This window comes from Octopus bimaculoides, chromosome 9 (genome assembly GCF_046866305.1).
Source record: "Octopus bimaculoides isolate indiv1 chromosome 9, ASM4686630v1, whole genome shotgun sequence".
NCBI lineage: Eukaryota > Metazoa > Mollusca > Cephalopoda > Octopoda > Octopodidae > Octopus > Octopus bimaculoides.
This window is the reverse complement of record NC_142936.1, coordinates 92,294,781-92,318,600: the sequence shown is the minus strand read 5'-3', so window position 1 is coordinate 92,318,600 and position 23,820 is coordinate 92,294,781. Positions and strand designations below refer to the sequence as shown.

General features: G+C 39.6%; 1 protein-coding gene and 1 long non-coding RNA gene across 42 annotated transcripts in view; one reads left to right on the top strand and one right to left on the bottom strand.

The window, feature by feature from the left end:
- Positions 1-23,820, bottom strand: part of LOC106868309 (uncharacterized) — a 311,641-nt gene that overhangs the window by 206,997 nt on the left and 80,824 nt on the right. The window lies entirely within an intron of this gene.
- The window catches only part of LOC149134270 (uncharacterized), a 16,867-nt gene continuing 11,641 nt past the window's right edge, over positions 18,595-23,820 (top strand). The window contains exon 1 of one of the 2 annotated variants that reach the window (XR_016243249.1): positions 18,595-19,011. This is a non-coding gene — a long non-coding RNA (uncharacterized LOC149134270). The remainder of the gene's footprint in view (positions 19,012-23,820) is intronic. The other variant, XR_016243248.1, reaches the window with a different exon arrangement.

The window sequence follows — 23,820 nt, the reverse complement described above, 5'->3', positions numbered from 1 at the left end:
AGGCTTCTTTGAGTTTCGGTCTACCAAATCTACTCTCAAGGCCTTGGTCAGCCCAAGACTATAATACATGACATTTCACCAAGATACCACAGTGGGACTGAACCCAGATCCATGAGGTTGGGAAGCAAACTCCTTACCATATAACCACACCTGCACATTACTTATATAAACAATACAATGTAACCATTCCACAAGTAACAACCTAAAACACAAGTACATTAAATATATACATATATATACATATACATACATATATACATACATATATATATATATACATATATATACATATATATGCAAACATATACATACATACATGTATATACATATATATATATATATACATATATATGCATACATATACATACATACATATATATACATATATATAAGGGCAAAAGAAAAGATTTCTATGCCAAATATGCCGAGAATAGACTTTAAATCATCAATAACCAAATATAATTAATTGATGTGCTTATAGTGATGAATAAATTATGTGGTTATTGACAATTCAAAGTCTATTCTCGACATATTTAGCATAGAAATTTTTTTCTTTTGCCCTTATAAATAAGTTGTTTATAATTTTCACCTTAAAAGGTATTTTTTAATATGCTGGCCACTGATAAAATCTTTTGAAAAGTTTATATATATATATATATATCCACACCCTAGCAGTTGAGGGTACCTGTGGAAGAGGTAAGCCCAGGAAGACCTGGGATGAGGTGGTGAGGCACAACCTTCGAAAATTGGGCCTCACATTCGAGCGAGATCATTGCCAGTGCCACTGGATTGGCTCCTGTGCAAGTGGCACGTAAAATACACCATTTTGAGCATGGCCATTGCCAGTACCACCTGACTGGCCTTCGTGCCGGTGGCACGTAAAAGCACCCACTACTCTCGGAGTGGTTGGTGTTAGGAAGGGTATCCAGCTGTAGAAACTCTGCCAAATCAGATTGGAGCCTGGTGTAGCCATCTGGTTCGCCAGTCCTCAGTCAAATCGTCCAATCCATGCTAGCATGGAAAGCGGACGTTAAACGATGATGATGATCATCATCATCATAGATATATATATATATATATATATATATATATTTAGGTTTATAAGACCAAAAGGTATATTGATTCATTGATGTTTGCTTGTTTTCTTGATTGTTCTGTATGTATGTACATGATATATATATAAATATATATAAATATATCACAAATGACCAACAGGTTGGTAAAGAAACTCTTGTATATACATACATAATACATACATCTGGACATACTGGAAAAGGCATGGAGTGTATTTTAGCTTTTGTTTCCAGTTGGTGCTACGTATTCTAAAGCTTGTCAAACATTTGGTCTTATTTATTTATTTATTTATTCCATTCAAAGACTTCTGGTCAATGCTGGTTTGGTTATGTTATTGTTATGGCTTTCTAATTCAAACATTCATTATTTTCTTTCTTTTTTTTTTTTGTTTTCTTTTTGTTTTTCTTTTTTGCTGGGTGTAGAAGAGAAATATTGTTATTAATATTGTCGTTATTGTTTTTGTCATTTTCGTTGCTAAATAGGGAAGGAGTGGGGGAGGGGGTGATAAGAGCATTCTGGGGAATAAAAGACAAAGCTGAAGGTATTACAGGAAGAGACAGAACCCAACCCCCCTACACTAAGATAAATGCATACGCGAATGTGTGTGTGTGTGTGTGCATACATATACACACAGGTATGCTTTTATGATTCTATGCTTTTACTTGTTTGTCATTTGACTGCGGCCATGCTGGAGCACCACCTTTATGTATGTAGATAAATGGATACAAATATTTATATGGACATTTTATTATGACTTTTGGTGACAGAGAGAGAGAGGCAGACAGACAGACAGACAGACAGACAGACAGACAGACAGAGAGAGTGTGTGTGTGTGTGTGTGTGTGTGTGTGTGTGTGTGTGTGTGTGTGTGTGTGTGTGTGTGTGTGTGTGTGTGCTGAAATAGATGGATGGAGATGGACAGATAGCAAGGTAGAATGACAGACAGACAGATAGATATATGGACAGATATATAGATGGACAGGTAAACCAATGGACAGACATATTTATATGAGGTTATATGTATTGCATTGTTCCTTTTTGCCCAAATGTGGAATTTTGGTACATTTCCTCAAAGTATCTCATCTTTGCTGGTGAATTCTTAATGCCTTGTATTTGTGTTAGCTTTGTGGCAAAGAAGTAAATAAATAATCTGTATCATCGTTTATTTTATGAAGTGGAAGGAAGAACAGCATCACACTTAAACATTCCATCACAAAAGAGAACAAATATCACCAGGGTTAATAACAATGGGAACAGGTCATTGAGTTGGACAGAACTAGATAAAGCTTTATATATAAAGACCTCCGTCGGTCATGAATGACCATGCGATTGCACCTAAAACGTTCCGCTCCAAGGGACAAGTCTGGGCAAGGTTGGTTATGGAAGACCCATACATACCAGCCACCCCTCTCCACACCACCCATATTGTCCAAGGGAAAGCCAAAGGGGCCGATACAGCTTGGCACCAGTGACATTGCAACTCATTTCTACAGCTGAGTCAATTGGAGCAACGTGAAATAAAGTGTCTTGCTCAAGACCACAACACTGTGAGTTCATGGGTTCAATTCCCAGACCGGGCATTGTGTTGTGTCCTTGAGCAAAGCACTTCATTTCACGTTGCTCTGTGATCATTTCGACATCTGACATGTGGCACCCAGTTGCACCTGTACAGGTGATGTCGATCTGATGGGGGGAGTGAGCTTATGTCTACACAAACATTTGATCACTATAAACAAAAATCACTGGTGTGACTGTTTGGTATGAAATTGTCGAACCCTCATACGTCGGTCTAACAACGGGAGAGTCCATCATATGTATATATATATATATATATATACACATACACATGCACAACTGCACACATACATACACACAAGCTCTTACACAAAAAACACTCACATATACACGCACACATAAAATAGATCACTACAAATATAAAAACACACATGCACACACACACACATCCAGAATGGGAAATAATACTTTATAATTCTAATGACTTCACCCCCCAACCAAGCAATAAGGATGTATACAAGTGTGTGTGAGAGAGAGGGGGAGAGAGAGAGGGAGGAGTGTATGTGTGTGTGAAGTATTAGCAAAAATTACCAGCTGTAAAACTAACGAACTTAATCAAACGACAAATGAACTAACGGAGCTACCTGCCTGTTCTTGAAGGTTCTTGTTAAGCCGAGAGAGGTTTGTGAGTCGATAATAAAACAAAAGGCTTGTTTATAAATCTGATGATTTGACATCCCGACGGCAAAATATTAAAACCAACAGACGAAACTAAGCGTAACCAGTAAACCTCCAACCAGCACCCTAACCAACGACCACCAAATACCATCAACATCATCTGTGGTATTAATACAGCTGCTGGCATCGTGAGCCAATGAAGGGGCAACTATGGGGTCACTCAATCTGCTAGGAAAAGCAGCCAACACTTAAAATCAAACCCTATTTTGTTTTGAACAAAAAATGGAAAGATATTCTTTTATCTGTTTCAGACATTTGACTGTGGCCATGCTGGAGCACTGCCTTTTTAGTCAAACAAATCAACCCCAGGACTTATTCTTTGTAAACCTAGTACTTAGTATATTGGTCTCTTTTGCCGAACTGCTAAGTTACGGGGACATAAACACACCAACAGCAGATGCCAAGAAGTGATAGGGGGACAAACAGACACACAAACACACACACACACACACACACACACACACACACACACACACACACACACATATGATGGGCTTCTTTCAGTTTCCATCTACCAAATCCACTCACAAGGCTTTGGTCGGCCCGAGGCTATAGTAAAAGACACTTGCCCAAGGTGCCACGCAGTGAGAGTGAACCTGGAACCATGTGGTTGGTAAGCAAACTATTTACTACAGAGCCACGCCTATGAAAAAACGTTGCCAGTAGATAGCCACAGGATTTGAACCTGCTCCTCCTAATGAAGCTAATCTGAATAAAAGAGAATTTGAAGTGCACCCAATAACTACCAACATCACCAAGCAATAAAACTAACAGGAGCAAACACAACAAAAGTGTCAGAACTGCATACGTGTGTGTGTGTGTGTGTGTGTGTGTGTGTGCATATACATGGATGCGTGTATACAGGACAGTTGCAAGTGTGTGTACACGTGTGTGTGTACACGTGTGTGTGCACACAAGAGGGTATAATTATGTTGCTGCCTAATTAAAGAGATTAATAAAACTTTTTTTTTTTTGTTGTTTTTAAATTGAATGATTGTGGCTATAGGTATAGACACGCTTCTTGTGTGGCTAAGGAGCTTGCTTCCCAACTGCATGGTTTCAAGTTCAATCCCACTGCACAGCACACCATGGGCAGATGTCTTCTCCTACAGTTCCAGGATAACCATTCTCTTGTAAGTGGATCTGCAGAATGGAAACTTGTTATGTCCCCTTATTTTCACAACGTATTTCGTCATCTCTGCGGGGCTGGCCCGAACAGCGTAGCCCGCTGACTGACATCACTGACTGTGTCGGTCTACTATTTATTAGTGGCACATAAAAAGCACCATCGAAGCCTGATGTCCCCACTCAGTGGTGTGTAGAGGGGAGGCTGGTATACATGGCAAACTGATCTTCCATAAACAACCTTGCCCGGACTTGTACATTAGAGGGGAACTTTCTAGATGCATTCCATGGTCATTTGTACCCCCTTAATATTATTATAACCATGGTTTTGTGAGGTTTCCCCCAGAGGGGCCCATGGAATTCTCCCTCTTTTGGGGAATTATTCATTGTTCAAATTTATTATTACTGTTATTTTCCTGTTCACACACTTTCGTATAATCCTACATTCTATTGTAATCTCCCCAATCTCATTGTAAGACCCTAGTACTTAATAAAGAAATTATTATCATTATTATCTTTATTATTATTATCATCACTATTAAGGCAACGAGCTGGCAGAATCGTTAGCACGCTGGACGAAACTCTTAGCGGTATTTTGCCCATCGCTACGTTCTGAGTTCAAATTGCACCAAGGTTAACTTTACCTTTCATCCTTTCGTGGTCGATTAAATAAGTACCAGTTACACACTGGGGTCAATGTAATTGACTTGATCCCTTCCCCCAAATTTGAAGCCCTGTGCTTTCAATAGAAAGGATTGTTATTAATAATATTAAGGTGGCAAACTGGCAGAACCCTTAGCACATTGGGCAAAATGTTTCACAGCATTTCATTCAGCTTTACATTCCAAGTTCAAATTCCACTGAGGTCAACTTTGTTTTTCATCTTTCAGGGTTGATGAAACAAATACCAGTTTAGTACTGGGGTTGATCTAAGCAACTATCCCCCACCCTAAATTTCAGGCCTTGAGCCTATAGTAAAATTATTATTATTATTATTTCTAAAAGCTTGTATCTCACTTATAACTCCTGAAGAAACAGCCGCAACAGCAGAAACGCTAACTTTCAACCGATTAATCTTTTTTTTTTTTTCTCCCACCATCCCATCATACAAGCTATTAGGAATGATGGTGATGATGATGATGCCAGCAATGGGAGTAATGGAGGGGGAGGTGACAATGAATGAAGTAATCACATTTATAACAACAACAACAACAATCTTAATTCCCAGGGTTTTTTTTTTTTTCATTAGTAGGTCACAACATTAATTAAGAAGATCAGTAACGACAACAAAATTCCAAAGGTCAAAGGTTTTATAAAGATCTTTGTTTTATCTTGATTCTGTGCACTGCATGATAGTACCACACACACACACACACACACACACACACCCTCAGCCTGCTTATTCAGTTTATCCAACCACCAAGAAATTAAGTGCTGCTTTTTTTACCCTGTTTGTTTACTTGGTTACTTCAACGTTCACACTGGCATCTCATAATCTACCCAAATTAGTTAAGTCCAAGCGTTTTATCTATTTACCTTCTACTTTTTTCAGCCGTTAGGCTGTGGCCATGGTAGAGCACCATCTTGAAGAATTTTTTTAGTCAAATAAATTGGCCTCAGAACTTTTTTTTCTTTTTAAAGCCTCATACTTATTTTGCCAGTATCTTTCCTCAAACCACTAAGTCATGGGGATGTAAACATACCAACACTGGTTGTCAAGCGGTGATGGGGAACGAACAGACACAGATACGTACATAGATATATATGTACGATGGGCTTCTGTTTCCATCTACCAAATCCATTCACAAGGACTTGGTCAGTGCAGGGCTATAAAAACACTTGCCCAAGATGCCACGAAGTGGGAATGAACCAGAAATCATGTGATTGGTAAGCAAATCTCTTAACCACACAGCTATCCTGTGAAGTCCATTAAATGTAAGCCCAGTTCTCTTCAACACCACGCCATTTATACTAATGAAGATACAAATTATGTAAGAGACATAAAACCAGTTGGACAGAAACCAAACAGCAATAAATCTGCATCCACTCATCACATATAAATACACAGCTACATAACAAGTTAGCAAATGATAGTTATAATGAGGGCTATGGAGTCGGAGGTGGAGAGTCATGGAGTTGGACAGTTGCCGAGTCAGAGGGCCGCCAGGTCAGAGGGTCGGGGAGTCGCCAAGTCAGGGAGTCGTCGGGTCGCTAGGTCGGAGAGTCCCCGAGTCGGAGAGTCCCCGAGTCGGAGAGTCCCCGAGTCGGAGAGTCCCCGAGCCGGAGAGTCTCCGAGCCGGAGAGTCTCCGAGCCGGAGAGTTGCTGAGTCGGAGAGTTGTGGAATCAGAGTCACCGTGTTGGAGAGTCAGAGAGTTGTGGAGACAAGGAATCGGTAAAACTATACGGACTCACAATATATTCTTTAATATAAACCAGTCGTAACAAATAGGCCTGCTCAAAGTACAAGCATGTGCATAAGCTTCATGAAATATGTGGACCACAATCACTTAATTACATAAAGAGGAGTCGGAGTCACCAATAGTAGAGGAGTCAGAGTCAAAGTTTTTTGCTTTGACTCCACAGCCCTGGTTATAACAGTGGTTGTTATAGTAGTTAAATTATAGTAGTACAAAATACATGTGGATATTAAACACATGTGAAGGTACATGCCTGTTGGTTAGGGCATTGTATTCATGATCTTAAGATCACGGTTTCACTTCCTGACCCAGGCAATGCTGTTGTGTCCTTGAGCAAAACACTTCATTTCATTTGGTTCCAGTTCAGTCAGTTGTAAACGAAAGATCCTTTGATACACTGGGTGTTATGTTCAGAGGAAATGTCGTGATCTCCGCCACTTAAACAGATGGAAACTGGGTGACCAGTCACACGAGTTTTGAGACACAAGACAGCAATGGCTTACTTTTTAATCAAACACATATGGAGTCACAACTCTATATTTGCAAGAAGAGATATTTATATTATGTATACTGTATACATCAGTCAAACTGGTGCCCCCATCCTGATTGCTGATTTCACTACATTTCTGCTGTTGTATTCTCCAGCCATCTTCAGGTGTTTTGTGTTGAACTTGGTTGTTGTATCCGGTCGCCATTGAAATACTGAACTTTGTGGCATCAGTAAATTACATGTCCTTCATGAATAGTTTCAGGTTTAGATACAACAACCAAGTTCAACACAAGACACCTGAAGATGGCTGGAGCATACAACAGTTGAAGAGTAGGGAAATATCAACAATCAAGATGAGGACACCAGTTCCACTAATATGAAATATACAAGCGATATGTGGTTCAACACCCCATTTAGATAAACGGTATCCTGAACCCCAGTCACCCGCTACCCTTGATAAAATAAAATATCAGTGAACAGGAAGTGGTTTGCCAATGTATTCAAGACAGGCAGAGAAATAACAGCTTATGGACAGCCAAGATAGACAGGGGCAGATGTATAGAAAAATTATTAGATAAATAGAAAAATTTATATTAGCTACACATGAATAGAGATGAATTGACAGAGAGTGTTAGAAATTGTTTCAGCATATTCTGTTGTGTTCGTTGTTGCAACACCTGGCTGCAATTGTGACAGCAAAATTACCACAGGTATTGATAAATCCTGACAGGCAATCAGTTTTAGCCTAGTTATTGAAACCAACATGTAAATTATGCAGATATATTTGTTGTCGATACTTTGATGTTTTATGTGTGTGTGCACGTGTGTGTGTGTGTGTGTGTGCATTTCATTATTAATCAGTAGAAGTTACAGAGTGCATCAACATGAAACTGTCAGCCCCTGAGACAATCTGTAACTTTTGCAGATTAATAATAAAAAAAAAAATATTTATACACACTCACACACATATAATAGATACAAGAGTCAAAAACCTGATCAGTACAATATTAATTCATCTAAGCAAAAAGCATTTAATCACAGAGAGTGAAAGAACTCAATAGGTAGTTGGTGCTATGTCCATTTGAATCAATGGAACAGGGAAAAGCCAACCTGAAATATACCCCTTAAAGGCAATATGTAATATTAACCACAAGTTACTTCATGAGATATCTAAAAGTTTCAGTGACTTTCAGACAAATCACCTCCTCAGCCACTGTTCAACTAAAGACACTAGCTTAGTCACACTGTATTTTCCAGCACACAAGTGAACACAGTCTGTAGTGTAAACATTCAAACGTTGTCACTCTCTTTCCATAACCTGCAGCAATTTCACACCGAGATGTTGGTCCTTCAGAGTGCTTATGGTATGTAAGTCAACCTCTGGTTTTGGTGTGATGTGGGCTGTAGAATTTGGTCTGAGAAATACAGCAGCAGCAGGTAAAGGAATAAAAGCAGGGTGTTTACATGTCACAAGAGATATAATAACTGCCTGACAAAGTTTGGTTCTTATAGATTTTCCAGGCTAGCATGGGTTAGATGAATACATTACAGACACATAGCTTTTGTAGTTGAATACCCTTCCTGCCCCTAACTCTTACTTGTTTATCAAGTAAAGGACCTTTTATTTTACACAAAGCAAACAGGTGATTTGTTGACAGGAGAACTGACAATGGCGCATCACCACTCGAAGCCTGTGGTTTTCAAAGAAACGCAAATGTAAACAATAACACAGACACATACATTTTGGCATCCACCAAGGCTGCTTTTCTCAGGACTGGCACCAAGCCTTTACCTGTTTCAAAGCAAGGTAACATTTGCTCATGGCTGAACGTGGAATTATGGAAACAAAGTACACTGCTTGTATGTTGGTGGCACTTGTTTACAGCTGTCATGTGATGTCAAGACAAGGAAACTCATACACACACACACACACACACGTGTGCATATGCATTTACATATATACACAATGGGCTTCTTTCAGTTTCTATTTACCAAGTCCACTCAGAAGGCTTTGGCTGCGCCAAGGCTATATTGGAAGACACATGCCCAAGGTGCAACACTGAGGCAGAACCCAAAACCCTGCTTAAACACACAGATGTGTCTGTGCATGCGTATGTACATGTGTGTGTGTGTGTTCATCATCAACCATCATCATCAACATTTAACATTTATTTTCCATGCTGGCATGGGTTGGACAGCTTTACAGAATTTGGCAAGGTCAGGGGCCACACCAGCATATACATACGTGTACGCATGTGTGTGTGTGTTTGTGTGCATATATTTGTATACATGATAAATATGAGATACAGTTTATACCTTTTGCTCTCCCACCACTCCTACCACCACCATCACTACCACTACTAAGCACTAACACGACTACAACCCAATGAGGGAGCCTGTATGCAGCTGCCCATCCTGTAAGAAAAGGCAGCAAAATCTTCCTCAAATCATAGCATATTTTGAGGGGAGGGAAAGCACATTAAATAATGTATTCCTAGATATGTAATGTCTGACAAAAAAAAAATGAAATATGGTCACAGATGGAACATTTTTGGTTATAGATTTACTGGATTAGAGCAGGTATAGGGTTAAATAACTCCTCCTACTACCACCATAGTCACCCACCGAATATTTACTTTGAAACACCTGTTGGTTGGTAGAAATAGTTCAAGGTAACTGGCTTGTTTCGTTATAAGTTTTAAAAAGAAGAACGGTAACAACTCCAGATTGTACTTAATAATGAATTCATATACACTCTCTCTCTCACACACACACACACACAAATTTATTGATCCATTAAGGTAAGATCAACAAAAAAAAAACAAAAATCTACTTCATTTAGTGAAAGATAAATATCATTTAAGGCACACATTATTTTATAACAGCTACAAATAATTCCTAACCAAAGAGACACTGACGTTAGACAAATTTGTATAACGTGGCTTGTGTCTCCAAACAATCTTCAAGTCTCCTGGTTTTCAAATAGAACCAAGTGCTATGAGCCTGAAGATTATTTGGAGACATAAAACACGTTATGTAAATCTGCATAATCTCAGTGTCACTATGACAAGAAATTATTGGAAGCTCTTATCTTAAATACTGTATACATTAGATAATATATATATATATATATATATATATATATATATATATATATACACACACACACATACACACACACATATATATATATGTTTATATATATATATGTTTATATATATATATATATATATATATATATATATATATAGTTCAGACCTGGAATGAAGCAGTGTGTAGGAATTGTTGGATATAAGAAGAATATAATTTTTTCTGCTATACATAAGTTGCATTTCTTAGAGCCATTAACATTCTTAATTGTATGTAGTGTGGAGATGGCCTTCAAATTCCATATATGGCTACCTAACTTAACTGCATTACATTTGTCAATGTGCAGGAAAGAAAATGGGTAGTTTGCATGTTTTTTTAATTTGCCATCATTATCATCATCGTTTAATGTCCGTTTTCCATGCTGGCATGGGCTGGACAGTTTGACTGAGGCCTGGAAAGGAAGCAGCTGCACCAGGCTCCAATCTGATCTGGCAAAGTTTCTACAGCTGGATGCCCTTCCTAATGCCAACCACTCTGATAGTATAGTTTCCGTCTAGGCATTGGTTGGCCCGAGGCTATAGTAGAAGACACTTGCCCACACATACCCACTCCTGCACACACACACACACACACACACACACACACACACATATATATATATATTGAAGGAAAGTGTTAACAATGGCAAATCTGCCAGTTCACATTATATATATATGCACACACACACAGTAATCCTTCGCCATATCGCGGTTCACCTATCGCGGTATGTTATTTAAGCATACGTCGATTCCTCCATGCTGTTGTTTTGCATTTATGATAAAATAAATATATACAAATTATAAAAATAATAATAAAAAAACATATACAGTACAGCACTGTTTCCACTTTGCGGATTTTCACCTATCGCGGGGGGTGGGGGGTGGAACATAACACCCACAATAGTCAAGGGATTACTATATATAACACACACACACGCATGTACATGTATGATTATACATAAAAAAGACAGTGTGTGTGTGTGTATGTGTGTGTGTGTGTGTGTGTGTGTATGTGTGTGTGTGTGCCTTGGAGAATAAATTTCCCCAGATTGACTTGCCTTTTGAACACTGTGATGACTTAGATGGTGACTTGATAACCTAGCAATACACACACACACACACACACACACACACACATACACACAGAGGCCACCAACACATATACACACAAACACACACACCCTTGTGGATTAATAATTGAATGCAGACAGGTGGCAGCAGTGGTAAGGGCAACGGAATCAGTGGTCGAGGACAAGGAGGAAGAGGAAAGGATGATAAAAACCATACGATCAACATTCACACAGACAGATTCTGCAGCTTCTCTCTCTCTGACTTGTTTCAATCATTAGACTGTGGCCATGCTGGGGCACTGCCGTGAAGGAAATTTTTAGTCAAATGAATAGACCCTACTACGCTTTTTTTCTTTAAAGCCTGGTGCTTATTTTATTAGTCGCTTATGCCAAACCACTAAATTACAGGGATATCAACAAACCAACACCTGTTGGATGTGTATTCTACTTGCATTCATTTGTATCTGTTTGATATAATTAATCAAAATCGTTTAAAACAGTGCTTATTGATATCTGCCTGGATTTTTTTAACTCCTTTTTGTCTCTCTCTTTAATTCATATATATAAATTATTGACCTACGAAAGGATCAAAGGTAAAGTTAACCTCGGCGCAATTTGAACTCAGAACGTAGTAACAGGCAAAATACCGCTAAGCATTTCGTTCAGCATGCTAACGATTCTGCCAGCTCGCCACCTTAATAATAATAATAATAATAATAATAATAATAATTCATTTATTCTTTTATTTGTTTCAGTCGTTTGATTGCGGCCATGCTGGAGCACTGCCTTTAGTTGAACAAATCGACCCCAGAACTTATTCTTTGTCAGCCTAGTACTTATTCGATCGGTCTCTTTTGCCAAACCACTATGTTACGGGGACATAAACACACCAGTATCATTTGTCAAACGATGGTGAGGGGACAAACACACACATACAATACACACACACACACACACACACATATATACAACGGGCTTCTTTCAGTTTCCGTTTACTAAATCCACTCACAAGGCTTTGGTCGGCCCGAGGCTATAGCAGAAGACACTTGCCCAAGGTGCCACGCAGTGGGACTGAACCCCAAAGCATGCTATTGGTAAGCAAGCTACTTACCACACAGCCACTCCTACGCCAATAATAATAATAATAATAATAATAATAATAGTAATAAGGATTATGGGAAAATAACATTAACATTACCTGAATTCTTAGTGGATTTATATATTAACCATTGAATAACCTATTTTGAATACCAGATTGAGCAGACCAGTAAACGCTTGGAGAAATGTCTAATTGATTACCAATATAAGGTAAGTTAGCAGTGTCGTTAGCAGGTTGGACAAAAATCTTAGTGGCATTTCATCCATCTTTACAAACTTAGGTCAAATTCTGCCAAGGTTAATTGTGCCTTTCATCCCTTCACAGGTAATAAAATAATTAGCAGTTAAGCATTGGGGTTAATGTATTCCATTAATGGATGGAGCCTGCCAATGTGCGGCGGCAGCACAATACATTTGATCACTATAAAGCAAATCATTTGTGCGGCAGGTAGTTCTGCAAAAGTTGGACACTCATATGTCGTCCTTGACAAGAGAGTCCATCATACACATGGATGGAAGGAAGGAAGGATGGATGGACAGACAGACAGACAGGTAGGTAGGGTTAGATAGAGATACAAACATACATAAATAGATAGACACATACATACAGTCATACATACATAAATAAATAAATAAATACATACATACATAGACAGATAGCTAGATAGGTAGATAGATAGATAGACAGACAAATAGATAGATAGATAGATAGATAGATACATACATACACACACACTACAGGTATGATAGGAGAAAGAAAGGATGAACTTAACTACAGCTGCTAACTATGCAGCCACAGGCAGACAGCCAAACACACACACACACACACACACACACACACACAATAACAGGCCTAGTGTGGGTTCAAGTTGAGACAAGTCGATTCTTGACAAACACTCTTTCCTATCAGTAAAAACAGTTGAAGCTACGCAAACCAGTGGCATGCCTCAAGCACTCCCATAGATCTTTATTTTATAATTGTATTTTGCTTGTTTTCGGGAGAGGGGGGGGGCGGGGTTCTTGGAGGGGGGGGGGGGCATTTTTTTCTTTACACAGTTTACTCAAAATGACTGTTTTTTGATTTTTTTTTTTGACAGAATTTGCTATATCTTTCTTTTGTCTTCAATGTGTATGTGAGTGTGTACACGCATATATACACACACACACACACACACCCACACATATATTGGGGTGGAGGAAAAAGTCATGACAATTGACTTACTGGCCTGTTACCAGACCTTCTCCTCCTTCTCCTCCCCACCCTCTAAATTACCCCCTATCACCTATCTTTAAAAATATATTTTCTTTACACTCTTTAAGCGATATTATTTACAAAAACATTTTTTTTTTTAAATATTTAAAAATTATTTTTACTTTTCCCTTTCACAAGTCACACACAACAAAGAAATACAATTCAAATATTCAAAATTAACAACAAAATATCGACAATGTGGTGGTGGCAGTAGTAATGGTAGTAGTGGTGGAGGTGGTAGTAGTAGTAGTAGTAGTAGTGATGGTAGTAACAGTATCAAGGTAACGGTACTTTATTAATCAATGGATGCTTCTAGTCTCCTGGTCTCTCTCCCCCTTTTTTTTCCCCCTTCTCTTATGTTGGTTCATGTTATTCTTTGTATCATTGCTTGTAAGCTAATTAAGGAAAAGCTATTAGCGGAAGTGTAACGAGATATTTCACACACACACACACACACACACACACACACACACACACACACACACACACACACATGTATGTATGTAATGCTGAAAGATTTTCATAAACAAAGCTAGCTGTGTATATGTGAACATGCATGCATGTATACTTGCACATGTCCATAAATATTATGCATAATGCACACACCAATGTGCATTTACACATGCACAAGTAGTGCACATACGAATCTACATACATAGGTTAATATATATATATATATATATATATATATATATGCATGCGTGTGTGCATGTGTATGTAGGTACATGTACACTCTCTCTTGCCAAAATCACACTTTTGGCCAGATTAATCGGTGCATTCCTCTTTAACATTTTATAGGCTTTGTGCCAAATAAACCATATCATTATTAATTTCATCATCATCTTTACTATTATTATTATTATTACTAATACAACTTGAAAGGAAGTGCAGTGGCACAAACAATAAAGTGCTGCTCTAAATGCTTGGAAACAACTTATAATAACTACGTCCGTTGACCCTCCATCCATCCATTTTCCCCCACCAACAATTCCTGGGGTGGAAAGGGTAGAAGTCCTCATTCACCTCTTCCATAGGATCTTATCAGAATGAACCATCATTACGCTTTCCTGCTGAATTCCAAAGCATGACCAGTTGAGATTACAGATATTATCCGAGCATTTCATTCTCGGTCAAGCCCTACATGTCCCACCAGCTGACTCTTCAGCTTGAAGAGTCTGTCTTGAGATTCTTTCTCGTGACATTCTAATCTTGACCGTTTACTCTCCTGGCTCAACTTACGCCTCAGGATCAACTGCGATGTTCTTCCCTCTCGGTTGATAAAGACTGAGAAGTGGTCATAAGAAGAGTAACCAATTCCATTACTTAGAAATGGGTTGAGGGGAAGAAGCTGTCTCAGAAAAGTTGGGCACAAGTAACACACATCCACATAGCATTGATTGTGCACTACTGCCTCTTTCTCATAACCTGTCTCAGGAAATATCTAACCAAACTGGAGCGTATGGCCTTTTACTTCTTGTAAAAGGAGTAGGTTCTTCAGGCCGGGGGGGGGGGGGGGGGGCTCAACCTGCTCCCAAAGCCCACAACAGTGAGGTCTCAGGATGGTGTGGCTGATGAAACACAAGGCAATACGTTGTGACTGGCACATCTCCAGAGACTCCTGGACAATGACAATGGTGAATAGATGTGGTCACTGTTTGCAGAACAGGTCTGATAATAGGTCATTTCTTTGACTGATTTGCAACCCTGGGTCAAGTATAGACCAAAGCAAGGCCTTTGCATTTGGAATGGTGCCAGATACTCACTGCCTTCTGCCAACCCTCACATTTGATAGAGGGTTCATGGAAGCCATAAGCAATAGTGATCTGGAAATGATTCTGGGGAACAATTACAACAATCTAAGTAGTCACTTCAGAAAAAATTTCACATTGGGGATTACAGACATTTTCCAAAAGTCCCTGGTCTAGCAAGGTTACAGATGACGGGCTTTGGTTGTTTAAGGTATGCTGTACACAAATGGCCATGACAGAGTAGCCAGTACCTGAAACTGTCCAAAATGTGCACAGGATGATGAAACCATCACACACACACACACACACACACACCTTGCATCTGCATCTTGCTGACTTAATAACCCTTTTGATACCAACCTACCTGAGGCCACACCAGGTTCTATGACATAAACTTACTCTTATAAAGTGGTCTAAATTATAATTATAATCTAAATTATAATCTTCCACCAAAATTTTATGCTAATTTATTCCAAACCCCAGCTTAATAATGGGAAAGTTGTTTTACTAAATTCTTTATTATATTTTAAGAATATATTGAAACAAAAGCAACAAATGTCAACAGAAATATGGTAAGAAAAGGGTTAAGGGTTTACGTCAAACAGTTATTACCACATGAAGGACAGGTCCAGCTACGAACCATGTCTAATATGAACACTGATCCACTGGCTTTCTTTAGCAAGAAAGGACAATTTCCTATCTGATGGCTATTTTGAAACAAATTGTGAAGTGAATGTGGTCAAGGACAGCTTTTTATCTCGGTCCATGTCCTTTTCTTAACTTCTTCAAATATTATTTGACGAGGAAATTGGGGATACCTGTAGGCTGCCAATAAGACCTGGGAGAAGGCACTTTCCTAAAGGGACTTTGGAATCCCTCTGTAGACACAGTGATTCCCAAAGTCCATTTAGGAGAAGGTTCAAAAACCACATCAATCAATCCCCCCCCCCCCCCAGTATTTTACTGGTATTGTTTTATGAAGTGATAAAAACTAACTGAAGAGAAAGCAGATGTCTAAAATTGCGCTGCAGATAATTATGGTATTTTGTCTGGCACTTCACCATTCTTGCCATACCATTTCCTTATTTCCGCAGCAATAAAAAAATTATTGTTTCCTTTGTTTATTTGTGTTTGTTGGATTGTTTGAATAACGAAAATAACGTTAATTATGACGACTGACTAACAAAAGAATGACATTATAACAGAACAGCTCACATGGACTGTGAGCACAATACAACTGTGACCTACACACTGAATACAATGAATAAGCAATCAAACAAACGACTGGATGTATTCATGGGTGGGATGAAGAAGAGACTCTGTAAATTAGGAGAGAAAAATCTATTCATATGGACGTGCGAGTGCGTACTTAAATACGCAAACACATACAACCTTACATATTTTGGTTTAACAAATAAATACACATCACTGTTTAACATTCACTTTTCCATGCTTGCATGGGTCAGACAGAATTTGCAGGCGGTTTTCTATGGCCGGAAGCTCTTCCTGTCACCAATCCTCACCTATTCCCAAATAAGGTAAAACTGGAAACAAAGGATACTGCTTGAATGACAGTTACAGACAGACACACACACACACACACATATATTCAAAATAAATGGAAGTGGAGAGACAAGTTACTGAAGAGATTGCAAGAGTGCAATGAAATAATTTAACAAAAAACTATATAAATTAATAAAGGACTGAACCAGTGCGTGTGTTTATTACCGGCATAATGCCTCTCCCAAGGTTTAATTATATATATATATATCATCATCAACAACAATTGATGTCCATTTTCCATGCTGGCATGGGCTGAATGGCACAACAGGAACTGGCAAGGCCAGGGGTCGCACCAGGTTCCATAGTCTGTTTCTATGGCTGAATGCCCTTCCTAATGCCAACCACTCCCCAGAATGTACTTGGTGCTTTTTATGTGGCACCATCACCAACACCAATGCTTTTTAAGTGGAACCTTGGTTTCAGGATCTCAATTCTGTTGTGGTGGGCATGTCTTCTCAAGTACAAACATACATACATACACAAACACACACACAAGGCAGCAAGTTGGCAGAGTTGTCCCCATGTCAGACAAACTCCCACCTCAGTCACCTTTACCTTTCATTTCTTCAGGGTCAATAAAAGCAAATACCTGTCAAGTATGGGGAGGAGGGCAATGTCTCCTCCCCTCAAAAACTGAACCCTAAAACAGACCAACATCCTATTCAGACAAATGCCGTGATCCCAATCACTTATCGACCATAGAAACTGGACAATTGTCTGTTAAGGCAGTGAGCTGGCAGAATCGTTAGCGTGCTGGACGAAATGCTTTGCGGTATTTCGTCCGTCTTCATGTTCTGAGTTCAAATTCCGCCGAGGTCGACTTTGCCTTTCATCGTTAGATAAATTAAGTACCAGTTACAACACTGGAGTCAATGTAATTGACTTAATCCCTTGTTTGTCCCCTCTGGGGGGCAATGTAGTGGACCAACCTTGTCCACAAAATTCTTGGCCTTGAGTCTAAATCAGACTGAATTACTATTTCTACCACCACCACCCCACTCAAAAGCCAGTGCTTGCATCATGCATGTATATGGGCTTGGGTGGGTGGGTGGTGGGGTTCATTCATGGATGGTTTCCTGTCTTTATGCAACAATCTCTTTATATTCTTTTTGTTATTTTTGAAATGTACTCTGAACCTATTAAACGAGAATCTAAATAAAAATCACTTTTGAAACAGAGATAATTATTATCAACACTTCTGCCACCCCCACCTCCGCTCCAGTCTCTACCTCGTTCCTCCGAATTTACACTATTCTCTACTAGACTCCCATTGGTTCTGCCTCTCGACCATGTGACTCTCTCAAACAAAAAAGGAAAGAAAAGAGAAAGAGATAACTGTTGGCTTGATTCTTTCAGAGGAAGAAGGAATACAGAATTGGGAGCAGATGTTTCCAAAACAGGAGAGATGGAGGATAAGAGAAAGAGAAGTTGAACAGAGACAGACAGACAGACTTAGATGGAGAGAGACAGACAGATACAGAGGTACCAACCAATTTTGGAAGGAATGGTGCAGAAATATGATACTAATGGAGTATTTGGGGTAAAAGCTATGAAGAACTACCAGACAAACTGAAGAATTTGAAAAGGAAGATAGTAAATGTTTGCCATAATGATATGGACCCTAAAACAAACAATGCTAACAATTCCAGTGAATGTCTGAAGAGGGACCATAGAAAATACCAATGGTGGGACAACATTATGTTAGCAATGAATAAGTTAAAGGATTCTGAACTGGCTGGCACAGGATTACCATATTTACAAGCCAGCTGTTGTTGTTGTTGTTTAACCCCAGGTAAGTCCTGATCATGCCCACTTTTGATGATAGATCTTGTGTTCATGAAAATGCCAACTTTTTGCCTTGGCTTAGTACAGCCAAGACCACATTTATATAATGCAGTCATCTTTTCTAGGACAATGGGATGTGATTTGAGGGGAATTTTTGCTGCTATTTCTAGTCAATTAAACAACCATATAGAGGTTACCTGAACGGCTTGCATTATCAACAAGATATTTAAATAAGGTGTGTATCAGTTTCAACATGGTATCTACAAGGTGTGTTATCTATTCCAGTGAACAAGGTTTGTTATCTCTCTCTCTCTCTCAGTTGGCATATTATCACATCAACCAGCAACCACCAATCACAAACTGATCAACATGGGACAGGTGGAAATTTGGTTGGCTTGTGGTTCGACCCAGTGGTTTTCAACAATTTTTTGCCTATGGAACCCTTTGATTCCTATTTTAGGATGACCCCCCAACCTCATAGCCATTGCATATTTAAAAAAAATCCTATGATATTGTTATCATTAACCCTTTCGATACCAACCTGGCTGAAACCACCTCTGGTTCTGTCGTACAAATGTCTTGTTTTCAAAAGCTCTGTCAGGTGGCACTGGCAACGACCAAACTTGAATGGTACTTTTTACATGCCACCGGCACAGGAGCCAGTCAGGTAGCACTGGCAATGACCACACTCGAATGGTACTTTTTATATACCACTGGCATGGGAGCCAGTCAGGCAGCACTGGCAATGACCACCCTTGAATGGTGCTTTTTACATGCCACCAACCAACCAAATGATAACAACATTTCCTAACCGAAATTCCATTGTGAGATAGTGAAAGCACCAGACGAGAGAGACACACAGACTTTCAAGCATGCGGTGGCGTGCAAGGATAAGATTGCGAGAGAAAGAATGGACTTTGGTTCTGATTGGATGCGATAGAGCAGTCAACAGGCTCAACGTCTCACCCCATTACTCCCAACACTTCCACCACCACCACCACCACCACAAGCATCAACTCTTTCTTGTCACGACCACCACCAGCTGCCACTCCACATATGAGGGGACACAATAGAGAAAGAAAAAGAGATGACCTATATACAAGATCCTTTTGCACAAGAAAGAAATAAACAAAAGCTAAAAAAAAAACAGTTGTGATAATACTGCTGCTGCTGCTGATGGTGATGGTGATGGTGATGGTGATGGTGATGGTGATGGTGATGGTGATGGTGATGGTGATGGTGATGGTGATGCTGGCATCAAAATGAAACAAGTGAAAATATGTGAGGTATGTCCTTGGCAATGATGATGATGATGACGATGATGATAACAGCAAAAATGAGGATCAACATGGTGGTGCACATTTTTGTTGCATTTTTGATACAACTGACCTTTTTTTTTATCTTTTATTTTTTACTTGCTTCAGTTTTGTAGACTGTGGCCATACTGGGGCACCGCCTTCAAGAATTTTAGTCTAACAAATCGATCCTGGGGCTTATTGTGTCTTTTTTTTTAAGCTTGGTACTTAGTCTATCAGTCTCTTTTGCTGAACTGCTAAGTTATGGGAATGTAAACACACTAACACCGGTTGTCAAGCTGTGGTGGGAGACACAGACATACATACAAACAGACAGGCAGGCACACACACACACTGAAAGAAGCCTGTCATATATATATATATATATATATATATATATATATATATATATATATATACACATGACAGGCTTCTTTCAGTTTTTGTTTGCTAATCTACTCACAAGGCTCTGGCTGGCTGGACCAAGTAGAAGACACCTGCCCAAGGTGCCACGCAGTGGGACTGAACTTGGAACCATGCAGTTGGAGAGCAAACTTCTTACCACACACCTACACCATATTTCTGTTGAAATCAACTGTCTGAGTTTCAATTAATATTTAAAATAATGAAGAATTTAGTTAACGAACTTTTCTATTATCATTAAAATGACGTTTAGAAAATTAACTAATATGAAATTTTAATAAGCAATTTAAATTTGGATGACATTAAAACAAGAAGTGTGTATGAGAAAACCATGGACAGTCTCAGGTAAGATGGTATCAAAAGGGATTAATTAAGTCCTAAATGTAATAATTGCAACACACACCTGTATACGTACACACACACTCATTAAAATAAAACGATTCCTTATTAGGGTGGATGATGACAAAATGATGATGAGGATATTCTTTTACAACATATAGCCTTTCATATGGATAGTCATTACCAATGTAGACAGACAGACAGACAGACAGACTGTCGTCATCCTCTGTGATTACTGCTATGTGAAGGACAGTATTAAACAAAGCTGTGTCGCATGTGCGTGTGTATGTCTGTGTGTGTGTGTGTGAGTCATGTGTGTATGTGTCGTGTGTCACATTGTGTGTGTGTGTGTGTGTGTGTGTGTCACTGTGTATGTGCATGCGTTGTGTGTGTGTGCCATGTGCATGCGTGCATTTCATGTGTGTGTGTCACATTGTGTGTGAGTCGTGTGTCACTGTGTGTGTGTGTATGTGCACAAGTTGTGTGTGTGTGTGTGCACAAGTCGTGTGTGTGTGCGTGTGTTATGTGTCATGTACGTGCATATGTGTATGTGTGGATGTGTTTGCATATGCCATGTGCATGCGTGTGTGTTCCCTTCTTCAGCCTTCAACTGGAGGTCACAACATCTGTTGGTGTGAAACCCTTCAGTAAATCAAAACAAGACCGATGCTAAAAGGTATGTCCAGTTTATTTTGCCACACATTAAAAGCATTCGTCTGCTCCCACCTAGGAAGGCCTTAACAACTCGACTGACTCAGGCCATGACGATCCACCCAAAACATGGCAGCACTGAAAGCAGACATGCACGAGGCTTAACAGGATTGCAATCCTTCAGCTGTTAGCCCATGTTGTTTTCTCCTGTGAACAAGACACATGCATATATAGATGTGGATGTGCGTATATACTACGTGATTGACCAAACGGTCAAATGTTGTTATACATCGCTGGTCACAATGCACTTTGCATCATATTTTAGCTTTCGAATCGTGCCACCCCACTGTCTAGGTGAGCAGGCCAACATTTCCCCTGATCAGAAGAATGGTCCATCACAGGGGTGACCCATTTACAGCTAAGTGTACTGGGGCAACATGTAATGAAGTGTTTTGCTTAAAAAAAACAACACACCGCTTAGTTCAGAAATCGAACCCACGATCTAGCCACTGTGAGTACAACTCCCAATCTACTAGACAACAAACCTTCACCATGCGCATACATCATTCTACAGCCACTTATCCACGTTTGCATGAGTCAGAAGAGGAATTCTGTCGAGGCAGATTTTCTACTTTGGCTGGATGCTCTTCTTGTGACCAACCCTTTTACATGCCACTGGCACAGGAGCCAGCCAGGCGGCACTGGCATCGACCATGCGACACATGTATTGTAAAAGTTTATTGCATGCAATTTTTAACAAGAAAATCTTATATGGACTCCCAAGGGTCATGAGAACCACTCATCATCATCATCATCATCAGTGGCATGGAAAAGGCACCATGCGAATGTGGTCGATGCCATTGACACCTGACTGCCCCCCCCCCCGTACCGGTCGCACATAAAAAGCACCATCCAAATATGGTCGATGCCAGTCCCCCTGACCAGCTGACCACTGTGTCAGTGGCACGTAAAAAGCACCATTCAAACGTGGTCAATGCCAGTGCCACCTGACTGGCCCCCTGTGCCGGTGACATGTACAAAGCACCCACTACACACTTGGAGTGGTTGGCGTTAGGAAGGGCATCCGGCCGTAGAAACCTTGCCAGATCAAATTGGAGCCTGGTGCAGCCTTCTGGCTTGCCAGTCCTTAGTCAAACCGTCCAACCCATGCCAGCATGGAAAGCAAACATTATACGATGATGATGATGAAAATGATGACGATGATGGTCACGTACACATGTGTACACAGATAGACGTGATTAATAAATGTTGTAGAATAATGAGAAAGCCAGTCTAGCCTTGACGCTAATGTATATAAATACATCTGTAAGAAGCTTATTACTTTCTCATAAGTTGGCCACATTTATTAATCATTATTCATGTATCCAGCACAAAATACACTGATACATCTGTGTGTCTGTGCGGTGGTGGTGGTGGTGGTGGTGGTGGAGTGGTAGGGGGGAAGTGTTAATATACTCAATACACGTTTGTCGTAAAGCATTGTTATTATATCTTCATAGGAATGTATCCTGCCTGATACATGCATTAAAAAAAAAACATGGGTCTGACATAAAACACACACATCCATTAAATAGAGACACACACATAAATACACACACACACACACACACACATCGTCATTTAACCTCCACTTTTTCATAATTGCATGGGTCAAACCAAATTTATTGAAGTAATTTTCTGCTGTTGGATGCCCTTCTTGCCACTAACCTTTGCCTGTTACTAAGCAAAGTAATATTTTCCCCATAGTTTGACATGCTTTTCACAGAAAATATACATACATACATGTAGGCGCAGGAGTGGCTGTGTGGTAAGTAGCTTGCTTACCAACCACATGGTTCCGGGTTCAGTCCCACTGCGTGGCACCTTGGGCAAGTGTCTTCTACTATAGCCTTGGGCTGACCAAAGCCTTGTGAGTGGATTTGGTAGACAGAAACTGAAAGAAGCCCATCGCATATATGTATATGTATATATATGTGTGTGTTTGTGTGTCTGTGTTTGTCCCCCAATTTTGCTTGACAACCGATGCTGGTGTGTTTACGTCCCCGTAACCTAGCATTTCGGCAAAAGAGACCGATAGAATAAGTACT